Below are 12,758 nucleotides of genomic sequence, written 5' to 3' on the forward strand. Positions count from 1 at the left end.
TAGTCAAAAGTCGTCATTATCTTACCAATCCAATGTCAGTATAATGTAAATTACCCTGGACAATTAGAAAGTACTTATTAGAGTCATGTGGTTCAGAGGGATGCAACAGAAATGCAAATCTTGTTTCTGAATCACATGTGTCTGTGTGTGACGAAACTACTGGACACTGAATATTGAGGGTTTGGTGAGATGTAAAAAATCAAGGAGGAATGCTAGGAGAAATAAGTGAAGATGAGATAGGAAACATTCATATTTAACCCCTTTCCACTTGATTATCTACTGCTTCTAAACTCTGAAGCCTTCTATTTTCTACCTACATATTTTCAGTTTATTAAAATTGTAATTTAGTTGAGGGTAAAAATAATTTACCTCTTCTATGTCTATCCTATTAGCTGACTGATACAGAGACAACTTAAGATTTGCATTTGTATCACTGCTTCTGTCTGAATATCTTAATAGAACCACGTAGAACATCCATTTCTAAACATTATTTTTAAAATGTCATGAATTTTGTCATGAATTCATCAAGTCTACTTTTTTTAAGTCTTCTACTTTTTATTCACTTGACAGTTTTGTACACTAATAGCCAAAGTCATCAGAAACAATTTTGCCCTCATATGACTCTTTTCAAAGAATGTGGACCATAACAATCCTAGCTGAAAAAGAAAACACTGCATGAAGTGCTTATGAAGTCCTTCTATTATACCTAGTCTAGCTTTTAAATTCATGAATTTTGTCATGAATTCATCAAGTCTACTTTTTTTAAGTCTTCTACTTTTTATTCACTTGACAGTTTTGTACACTAATAGCCAAAGTCATCAGAAACAATTTTGCCCTCATATGACTCTTTTCAAAGAATGTGGACCGTAACAATCCTAGCTGAAAAAGAAAACACTGCATGAAGTGTTTATGAAGTCCTTCTATTATACCTAGTCTAGCTTTTAAAACTACTTCATGATAAGTCTTACTGCCATGGGATTGCATCTGTTTTTTTTTATTAATTTTGAGTATAGTTGACATGTAATGTTACATTAATTTTAGGCGTTCAACATAGTGATTCAACTTCTCCATATGTTAGGCTATGCTCACCATAAGTGTAGCTACTGACTGTTACTGTACAAAACTATTACAATATCATTGGCTACATTTTCTATGCTGTGCATTTTATGCCCATGCCTTATTCATTCCATGACTAGTAGCTTGTATTTCCCTCTCCCCTTCATCAATTTTGCATACCCGCATCCTGCTTCTCTCTGGCAACCATCAGTTTGTTCTCTATATTTATAGGTCTGATTCTGCTTTTTGTTTCTCATTTGTTTTTTAGGTTCCACACATGAGTGAAAATCATATGGTATTTGTCTTTCTCAGTCTGAGTTATTTCATTTAGCATAATAAGTTCTAGGTCCATCCCTGTTGTCACAGTTGGCAAAATCTTATCCTTTTATGGTTAAGTTATATTCCATAACATATATCTTTTCCTTCTTTATCCATTAATCTATTGATGGGTATTTAGGTTGCTTTCATGTCCTGGTTATTGTAAACGCTCCTACAATAAACAAGGATGCATATATATTTCCAAATTAGTGATTTAATCTTCTTTGGGTTAAAACCAATTTGTGACATTATCAGATCAACATAGTATTTCTATTTTTAGTTTTTTGAGGAACCTCCATACTATTTTCAACAGTGGCTGTAGCAATTTATATTTTGCACCAATAGCATGAGGGTTTCTTTTTATCCTCGCCAACACTCAGTACTTGCGGTTTTTAGCCATTTTTATAGGTGTGAGGTGATATTTCATTGTGGTTTTGATTTGAATTTCCCTGATGATTAGTAATGTTGAGCATATATTCATCTGTCTGTTGGCCATCTGTATGTCTGTTTTGGAAGAATGTTTGTTCAGGTCCTCAGCCCATTTTTCAATTGGATTGTTTGTTTATATGTGTGTTGAGTTGTATACATTCTATATATATGCTGAACATAACCCACCCTTATCAGGTGCATGGGGATTTACAAATATCATCTCCCATTCATTAAGTTGGGTTTGTATTTTGTTGACGGTTTCCTTCACTCTGCAAAAGCTTTTTATTTTGATGTACCTCCAAAAGTTTAGTTTTGCTTTTATATCCCTTGTCTTTAGGAGAAATGTCTAGAAAAATGATGCTACAGCCAAGATCAGAGAAATTACTGCCTATGTTCTCTTCTAGGAGTTTTATGGTATCAGGTCTCACACTGAGGTCTTTAATCCATATTGATTTTATTTCTGTGTGTACTGTTAGATATTAGTCCAGTTTCATTATTTTGCATGTAGTTTTCCAGTTTTCCAACACCATTTATTGAAGACTGTTTTCCCCCATTATATAGTTTTGCCTCCTTTGTCATAGATTAATTGACCATATACTCATGGGTTTATTTCTGATTCTGTGCAATTCTGCTGATCTATGTGCCTATTTGTGCCAGAGCCATACTGTTTTGATTACTACAGTTTTATAATATATCTTAAAATCTGGAATTGTGATAACTACAACTTTGTTCTTTTTTCCCCAAGATTGCTTTGACTATCCAGCGTCTATTGTGGTTCCATATAAATTTTTGGGATTATTTATTCTAGTTCTGTGAAAAATGCTTTTGGTATTTTGATAAGGATTGCACTGAATCTATAGATTTCTCTGGGTAATATGTAAGTTTTAACAATATTTGTTCTCCCAATACTTGAGCATGCAATATCCTTCCATTTGTGACATCCTCATTTTTTTAACCATGTTTTATAGTTTTCGGAGTACAGGTCATTCACTTCGTTAGTTAAGTTTATTCCTAGATATTTTATTATTTTGGGTGCAATTGTAAATGAAATTGTTTTCTTAATTTTTTTGCTACTTTATAATTAATGCATAGAAATACTACTGACTTCTCAGTATTGATATTGTATCCTGCAGTTTTACTGAATTGATTTATTACATCTAACGGTTTTCTGATGGAGCATTTACGGTTTTCCATGTTTCGTATCAGGTCATCTGCAAATTGTTACAACTTAAATTCAACCTTACCAGTATGGATACTTATTTCTTTTTCTCCTCTGATTGCTATGGCTAAGACTATATTGAATAAAAGTGACTAGAGTGGACATCCTTGTTTTCTTAATTTTAGAGAAAAATCTGTTTTTCATTATTATGTTAGCTGTGGGTTTTTCATATGTGGCCTTTATTGTGTTGAGGCATCCTCTAAATCCACTTTGTTGAGATTTTTTATTGTGAACAAATGTTGAATTTGTCAGATGCTTTGGGGCCATCAATTGGGATGATCATATGATTTTATCCATTTCATTGATGTGGTGTATCATATTGATTTGCAAATATTGAACCATCCTTGCATCTCTGGAATTAATACCACTTGATTTTGGTGACTGATCCTTTAATATATCATTGAATGCAATTTGATATTTTGTTAAGGATTTTTTGTATCTGTGTTTATCAGGGATACTAGTCTGTAGTCTTTTTTATTTTGTTGCCTTTGTCTAGTTTTGATATCAGGGTCATATGGAGAAAGGGGAAACCTCTTGCACTGTTGGTAGGAATGTGAACTGGTGCAGCCACTCTGGAAAACTGTGTGGAGGTTCCTCAAAGAGTTAAAAATATATCTGCCCTACAACCCAGCAATTCCACTGCTGGGGATTCACCCCAAAGATACAGATGCAGTGAAATGCCAGGACACTTGCACCCCGATGTTTATAGCAGTAATGTCCACAATAGCCAAGCTGTGGAAGGAGCCTTGGTGTCCATTGAAAGATGAATGGATAAAGAAGCTGTGGTCTATGTATACAATGGAATATTACTCAGCCATTAGAAATGACAAATATCCACTATTTGCTTCGACGTGGATGGAACTGGAGGATATTATGCTGAGTGAAATAAGTCAATCAGAGAAGGACAAACATTATATGGTCTCATTCATTTGAGGAATATAAAAAATAGGGAAAGGAATAAAGGGGAAAGGAGAAAAATGCGGTATTTTGTCAGAAAGGGAGACAGAACATGAGAGTGGGAAATATCAGAAAGGGAGACAGAACATGAGAGACACCTAACTCTGGGAAACGAACAAGGGGTGGTTGAAAGGGAGGTGGGTGGGGGGTTGGGGTGACTGGGTGATGGGCACTTGGAGGGCACTTGTCGGGATGAGCACTGGGTGATATGCTATTGCTGGCAAATTGAACTCCAATAACAAATAATAATAAAAATGAAATCTTGCCATTTGCAACAACATGGATGGAACTAAAAAGTATTATGTTAAGCAAAATAAGTCAGTTATAGAAAGACAAATACCATATGATTTCACTCATTTGTGGAGTTGAGGGAATGAAACAGGTGAACGTAGAGAAGGGAGGCAAACATGAAATAGAAACAGAGAGTGAGCCAAATTATAAGAGAATCTGATATATGGGAAATAAACTGAAGGTTGCTGGAGGGGAGGTGATGAGGGGTGTAGTAATTGCATGATAAGCATTAAGGAGGCACTTGATGTCATGAGTACTGGGTATTACATGCAACTGATGAATCACTAAATTCTACCCCTGAAGCTAATAACACACTATATGTTAAAAAATTGAATCTAAATACATTAAAATCAAAACAAAACAACAGACTGTAACAAAAAATGAAGAAGGTCATGATATCATAATAAATGGGTCTATCAAAAAAGATGTAAAAAATGTAAATATTTAAGCATCCAAAAGGGGAGCACCCATATATGTAAAACATTTTGTAACAAAGACAAAGGAAATAATGGATAATAAATTAATAGTAGGAGACTTTAATACCAACATACATCAATGGGCAAATCACCTATACATAAAATCAACAAGGAAACAATGGCTTTGAATGACACACTGGACCAGATAGACTTATAAGACATATTCAGAACATTCCATCCCAAAACAGCAGGATACACATTCTTTTCAAATGCACGTAAGACATCCTCCAGAATAGATTGCATACTAGGTCACAATCAGGCCTCAACAAGTACAAAAAGATTGAGATTATATCCTGTATCTTTTATGCCCACAATGCTATGACACTTGAAGTCAACCACAAGAAAATATTTGTAAAGTTCACAAATACATGGAGGCTAAACAACATGGTACTAAACAATAAATGGGTCAATATGGAAATCAAGGAAAAACAAAAAGAATATTCAAACATTTGAAAATGAAAACACAATGGTCCAAAACCTTCAGAATGCAACAAAAGCAGTCCCAAGAAGGATGTATATTACACATAAAGAATCTACAAAAAGAACAATAAAAATGCCTGAAGCCAGCAGAACAACGGAAATGATAAGGATCAATGCCAAATAATTGGTATAGACAATGAAAAAACAACACAACAGATCAATGGAACCAGGAGGTGGGTACTACAAAAAATTACTAATAAACCTCTAGTCAGACTTATCCAAAAGAGAAAGGATCCCAAAAAAGAAAATTACAAATGAGATAGGACAGATAACAACCAACTCCACAGAAATAAAAACAATAAGAGAATATTATGAAAAACAATATGCCAACAAATTTGATAACTTGGAAGAATAGATAATTCCTAGAAAACATATAAACTACCAAAACTGATACAGTAAGAACGAAAATGAAAACAACAATAACCAGCAAAGAAACTGAATCATTAATCAAAAATCTCCCCACACACAAAAGTCCGAGCCAGATGGGCTTCCCAGGGGAATTACACTTTAATTACATTTTTTTTTATTGGAGTTAAATTTGCCAACATATAGCATAACACCCAGTGCTCATACCGCCAAGTGCCCCCCTCAGTGACCATCACCCAGTTACCCCAACCCCCCGCCCACTGCCCTTTCCACTATCCATGTTCATTTCGCAGAGTTACCTGTCTTTTTGTTACCCTCACGGATATTTTCATTCATTTTCTCTCCTTTCGCTTTATTCCATTTCACTAATTTTTAAATTCCCCAAATGAAAGGGACCATATAATGTTTGTCCATTTATGATTGACTTATTTCACTTAGCATAATATTCTCCAAGTCCATCCATAAGAAGAAAATGGTGGGTATTTGTCGTTTCTAATGGCTGAGTAATATTCCATTGTATACAAAAACCACATATTCTTTATCCATTCATCTTTCGATGAACACCGAGGCTCCTTCCACAGGTTGGCTATTGTGGACATTGCTGCTATAAACCTTCGGGTGCAGGTGTCCTGGCGTTTCACTGCATCTGTACCTTTGGAGTAAATCCCCAACAGTGCAATTCCTGGGTCATAGGGCAGATCTATTTTTAACTCTTTGAGGAACCTCCACACAGTTTTCCAGAGTGGCTGTACCAGTTCACATTCCCACCAAAAGTGCAAGAGGGCTCCCCTTTCTCCACATCCTCTCCAACATTTGTGGTTTCCTGCCTTGGTAATTTTCCCTATTCTCACTGGTGTGAGGTGGTATCTCATTGTGGTTTTGATTTGTATTTCCCTGATGGCAAGTGATGCGGAGCATTTTCTCATGTGCTTCTTGGCCATGTGTATGTCTTCCTCTGTGAAATTTCTGTTCATGTCTTTTGCCCATTTCATGATTGCATTGTTTGCTTCTTTGCTGTTGAGTTTAATAAGTTCTTTATACATCTTGGATACTAGCCCTTTATCTGATATTTCATTTGCAAATATCTTCTCCCATTCTGTAGGTTGCTTTTAGTTTTGTGGACAGTTTCGTTTTCTGTACAGAAGTTTCTTACCTTGATGAAGTCCCAAATATTCATTTTTTGCTTTTGTTTCCCTCACCTTCATAGATGTATCTTGCAAGAAGTTGCTGTGGCTAAGTTCAAACAGTGTGTTCCTTGTGTTCTCCTCTAGGATTCTGATGGAATCTTGTCTCACATCTAGATCTTTCATCCATTTTGAGTTGATCTCTGTGTATGGTGTAAGAGAATGGTCTAGTTTCATTCTTCTGCATGTGGATGTCCAATTTTCTCAGCAACATTGATTGAAGAGCCTGTCCTTTTTCCAGTGGATAGTCTTTCCTGCTTTGTCAAATATTAGTTGACCATAAAGTTGAGGGTCCAGTTCTGGATTCTCTATTCTGTTCCATTGACCTATGTGTCTGTTTTTGTGCAGTACCACACTGTCTTGATGACCACAGCTTTGTAGTACAACCTGAAATCTGGCATTGGGATGCCCCCAGCTGTGGTTTTCTTTTTTAAAGTTCCCCTGGCTATGTGGGGTCTTTTCTGATTCCACACAAATCTTAAGATGATTTGTACAACTCTCTGAAGAAAGTCCATGGTATTTTGACAGGGATTGCAGTAAATATGTAAACTGTCCGGGATAACACTGACATTTTCACAATATTAATTCTGCCAATCCATGAGCATGGAATATTTTTCCATCTCTTTGTATCTTCCTCAAATGCTTTCAGAAGTGTTCTGTACTTCTTAGGGTATGGATTCTTTACCTCTTTGGTTATGTTAATCCCTAGGTATCTTAAGTTTTGGGTGCAATTGTCAATGGGATTGACTCCTTAATTTCTCTTTCTTCAGTCTCATTGTTAGTGTATAGAAATGCCACTGACTTTTGGGCATTGATTTTGTATCCTGCCACACTGCCGAATTGCTGTATGAGATCTAGCAATCATGGGGGGGAGTCTTTTGGGTTTTCTATGTACAGTATCATGTCATCTGTGAGAAGGAGAGTTTGACTACTTCTTTGCCAATTTGAATGTCCCTTATTTCTTTTTGTTGCCACTTTGCTGAGGCTAGGACTTCTAGTACTATGTTGAATAGCAGTGGTAAAAGTGGACATTCCTGTCGTGTTCCTGATCTTAGGGGAAAGGCTCCCAGTGTTTCCCCATTGAGAATGATATTTGCTGTGGGCTTTCGGTAGATGGCTTTTAAGATGCTGAGGAATGTTGCCTCTATTTCTACACTTTCAAGAGTTTTTATCAGGAATCAATGCTGTATTTTGTCAAATACTTTCTCTGCATCTATTGAGAGGACATATGGTTCGTTTTTTGTCCTGCTGATAAGATCAATCACATTGATTGCTTTATAAGTGTTGAACCAGCCTTGCATCCCGGGGATAAATCTCACTTGGTCATAGTGAATAATCTTCTTGATGTACTATTGGATCCTATTGGGTAGTATCTTGTTGAGAATTTTTGCATCCATGTTCATCAGGGATATTGGTCTATAATTCTCCTTTTTGGTGGGGTCTTTGTCTGGTTTTGGAATTAAGCTGATGTTGGCATCATAGAACGAATTTGGAAGTACTCCATCTCTTTCTATCTTTCAGAACAGCTTTAGTAGAATAGCTATTGTTTCTTCTTTAAACCTTTGAAATAATTCCCCTGGGAAGCCATCTGGCCCTGGACTTTTGTGTCTTGGGAGGTTTTTGATGACTGCTTCAATTTCCTCCCTGGTTATTGACCTCTTCAGGTTTTCTATTTTTTCCTGTTCCAGTGTTGGTAGTTTGTGTTTTTTCAGAAATGCATCCATTTCTTCTAGATTGCCTAATTTATTGGCGAATAGCTACTCATTATATGTTTTTAAATCGTTTGTATTTCCTTCATATTGGTGGTGATCTCTTCTTCCCATTTATGATTTTATTAATTTGAGTCTTTTCTCTCTTCTTTTTAATAAGGCTGGCTAATGGTTTATCTATCTTCTTAATTCTTTCAAAGAACCAACTCCTGGTTTTGTTGATGTGTTCCACAGTTCTTCTGGTCTCTTTCATTGAGTTCTGCTCGAATCTTAATTAATTTTCTTCTTCTGCTGGGTGCAGGGTCTATTTGTTGTTTTTTCTACAGCTCCTTTAGGTGCAAGGTTAGCTTTTGTATTTGAGTTCTTTCCAATTTTTTTAATAATAAATTTATTTTTATTGGTGTTCAATTTGCCAACATACAGAATAACACCCAATGCTCATCCCGTCAAGTGCTCCCCTCAGTGCCCATCACCCATTCACCCCCACCCCCTGCCCTCCTCCCCTTCCACCACCCCTAGTTCATTTCCCAGAGTTAGGAGTCTTTATGTTCTGTCTCCCTTTCTGATATTTCCTACCCATTTCTTCTCCCTTCCCCTCTATTCCCTTTCACTATTATTTATATTCCCCAAAGGTCTTTCCAGTTTTTGGATGGATGCTTGTATTGCAATGTATTTCCCCCTCAGGACTGCTTTTCCTGTATCCCAAAGATTTGAATGGTGTATCTTCATTCTCATTAGTTTCCATTAATCTTTTTAATTCTTCTCTAATTTCCTGGTTGACCCTTTTATCTTTTAGCAGGATGGTCTTTAACCACCACGTGTTTGAGTTTCTTTCAAATTTCTTCTTGTGATTGAGTTCAAGGTTCAAAGCAGTATGGTCTGAAAATATGCAGGGTATGATCCCAATCTTTTGGTTTCCATTAAGACGTGATTTGTGACCCAGTGTGTGGTCTACTCTGGAGAAAGTTCCATGTGCACTTGAGAAGAGTGTGTATTCAGTTGCGTTTGGATGTAAAGTTCTGTAAATATCTGTGATATCCATCTGTTCCAGTGTATCATTTAAAGCTCTTGTTTCTTTGGAAATCTTGTGCTTAGAAATCTGTCAATTGTAGAAAGCATTGTGTTCAAGTCACCAAGTATAAGTGTATTATTATCTAAGTATGTCTTAACTTTGGTTATTAATTGATTGATATACTTGGCAGCTCCCACATTCGGGGCATAAATATTGATGATTGTTAGGTCCTCTTGTTAGATAGATCCTTTAAGTATGATATAGTGTCCCTCTTCATCTCTTACTATGGTCTTTGGGATAAACTTTAATTTATCTGATATATGGATGGCTATCCCTGCTTTCTTTGAGGACCATTTGAATGGTAAATGGTTCTCCACCCCTTCATTTTTAGGCTGGAGGTGTCCTTATGTCTAAAATGAGTCTCTTGTAGACAGCAAATCGATGGGTCTTGCTTTTTTTAGCCTGTCTGAATCCCTGCCCTTTGATGGGGTCATTAAGCCCATTAACATTCAGAGTTACTATTGAGAGATATGAATTTAATGTCATCATGATACCTATTCAAGCCCTGTTTTTGTGGATTGTTTCCTTGGACTTCCTCTTTCTTTTACAGAGCCCTCCTTAATATTTCTTGCAGAGCTGGTTTGGTGGTCACATATTCTTTCAGTTTTTGCCTATCTTGGAAGCTCTTTATCTCTCCTTCTATTCTGAATGAGAGCCTTGCTGGATAAAGTATTCTTGGCTTCGTGTTCTTCTCATTTATGACCCTGAATATATCCTGCCAGCCCTTTCTGGCCTGCCAGGTCTCTGTAGAGAGGTCTGCTGTTAATCTAATATTTCTCCCATATAAGTTAGACATTTCTTGTCTCTTTCTGCTTTAAGGATCTTCTCTTTACCTTTGGAATTTGCAAGTTTCACTATTAAATGTCGAGGTGTTGAGCGGTTTTTATTGATTTTAGGGGGTGGGATCTCTCTATCTCCTGCATCTGAATGCCTGTTTACCTTCCCAAGTTAGGGAAGTTCTCAGCTATGATTTGTTCATATACATAATCTGGACCTTTGTCCCTTTCAGTGCCCTTGGGAACCCTAATTAAACATAGATTTTTTTCCTTTTGAGGCTGTCATTTATTTCCCTTAACCTATCCTCATGATCTTTTAATTGTTTTTCTCTTTTTTCTTCAGCTTCCTTCCTTGCCTTCAACTTGTCTTCTATGTCACTCACTCGTTTTACCTCATTAACCCTCATCGTTAGGACCTCCAGTTTGGATTGCATCTCATTTGATTTATTTTTAATTTCTGCCTGATTAATTGTAAATTCTGCAGTCATGAAGTCTCTTGAATCCTTTACGCTTTTTTCCATTGCCACCAGTAGCTTTATAATTGTGCTTCTGATTTGGCTTTTTGACATTGAATTTTAATCCATATTTTGTAACTCTGTGAGAGAGAGGACTGTTTCTGATTCTTTCTTTTGGGTGAGTTTTTCCTTCTAGTCATTTTGCTCAGTGCAGAGTGGCCAGAAACAAGTTGTACTGTATAAAAAGAGAAAGAGGAAAAGAAGGGGGGGAGAAACAGAAAATAAAAACAAGGGGGAGTATCCTCTGATTATATATGCTGTAAGTCCCTCGACTTCCCCTGGAACTTTCAGCGCTGCTTGGTCAATAACTTGCTGTTCCCTGTCCTTCGAGGTAGTCTTCTGGGGGAGGGGCCTCCTGTTCTGGGGGAGCTGCCTCGCCCCCTGCCAGGTGCACAGCTCAGTGGGAGCTGTTTATCCTGTGAGGCCCCTGCTCAGTCCCAGGTACAAGGTGACACCAGGAGGAACAATAACAATGGTGGCGGCCAGATCTCCAGCTCTGGAGTCAGGTCCCACAGTAACTACCGCAGCTCCCAGTCTGCAGGGGCCTGGATGCTCCACAGGTGCAGCACGCTAATCTGCTCAGTTCAGGGCCACCTGGCAGCAGGAGCGTCCTTGCTGTCCTGTGTCCTCCCAACTCTGCCTGTCCTGGGGGGAGTGCAGGATCTTGGTCTGTTTCCCCCAGAGCCCTTGGCTCCGGGGACTTCATTGCTGGAATAGGCTTCTTGGGCTGGGCAGCCCCCTCCACGTGGAGCCGCCACCTGAGCCACTGCCTGAGCTGCTGCCTGGCCGTGCTGGGCACGCTCCAGACCTTTAGGGAGCTTGGCCCGCAGTGAGTGGCGTGTTCTCCCCCAGGGTACAGTTCCTCTGTTAGTGCCCCTGGGAGCTTGAGGGCATCCCTGCCCCTCCTGGGATCCTGCCCGAGTTCCCTGCGGGCACCTTTCCATCCTGGAAGATTGGGAAAGTTTCTGCTTCTCCAGGAAGCTTTCCTGTCCTGGGGCACTCGCCACCTGGCCTTAGCCTGGCTCCTCGGGGGTCCCCTCCCCCTTGGATGTATTTTTATTTATTTTTTCCGTCTTCTTATCTTGATAGAAGCGCGAACTTGCGAACTCTTCTTGCTGTAGAATTCTAGCTGATCTCTCTTTAAATCTCAGCCAAATTCGTAGGTTTTCAGGATGATTTGAAAACTATCTAGGTAAGTTTGTGGGACAGGTGACTTGGGGTCCCTACTCTTCCGCCATCTTGCCCTGAACCCCTTTAATAACATTTAAAGAAGAGTTAATATCTATTCATCTTAAACTATTTCAAAACATAGAAAAGAAGAGTGACTTCCAAATTCATTCTACAAGGCCAACATTACTCTGATAACAAAACCAGATAAAGACTCAGGTAAGAAAGAGAACTACAGGCCAATATCCCTGATGAACATGCATGCAAAATTTCTCAGTAAAATACTAGCAAACTGAATCCAACAATACATTAAAAGAATCATTCACTATGACCAAGTGGGATTTATTCCAGGTTGCAAGGGTGGTACAGTATTCAGAAATCAATCTATGTGAGACCACATTCATAATAGAAAGGCTAAGATTATATGTTCTCATTCATTTGGGGAATATAAATAATAGTGAAAGGGAATATAAGGGAAGGGAGAAGAAATGTGTGGGAAATATCAGAAAGGGAGACAGAACGTAAAGACTGCTAACTCTGGGAAATAAACTAGGGGTGGTAGAAGGGGAGGAGGGCGGGGAGTGGGAGTGAATGGGTGACAGGCACTGGGGGTTATTCTGTATGTTAGTAAATTGAACACCAATAAAAAATAAATTAAAAAAAAAGAAAGGCTAAGAAACATATAATCATTTGAATAGATGTATAAAATGCATTTGACAAAGTACAACACCCATTCATTATAA

The sequence above is a fragment of the Canis aureus genome, chromosome X (genome assembly GCF_053574225.1).
Source record: "Canis aureus isolate CA01 chromosome X, VMU_Caureus_v.1.0, whole genome shotgun sequence".
Taxonomy (NCBI): Eukaryota; Metazoa; Chordata; class Mammalia; order Carnivora; family Canidae; genus Canis; species Canis aureus.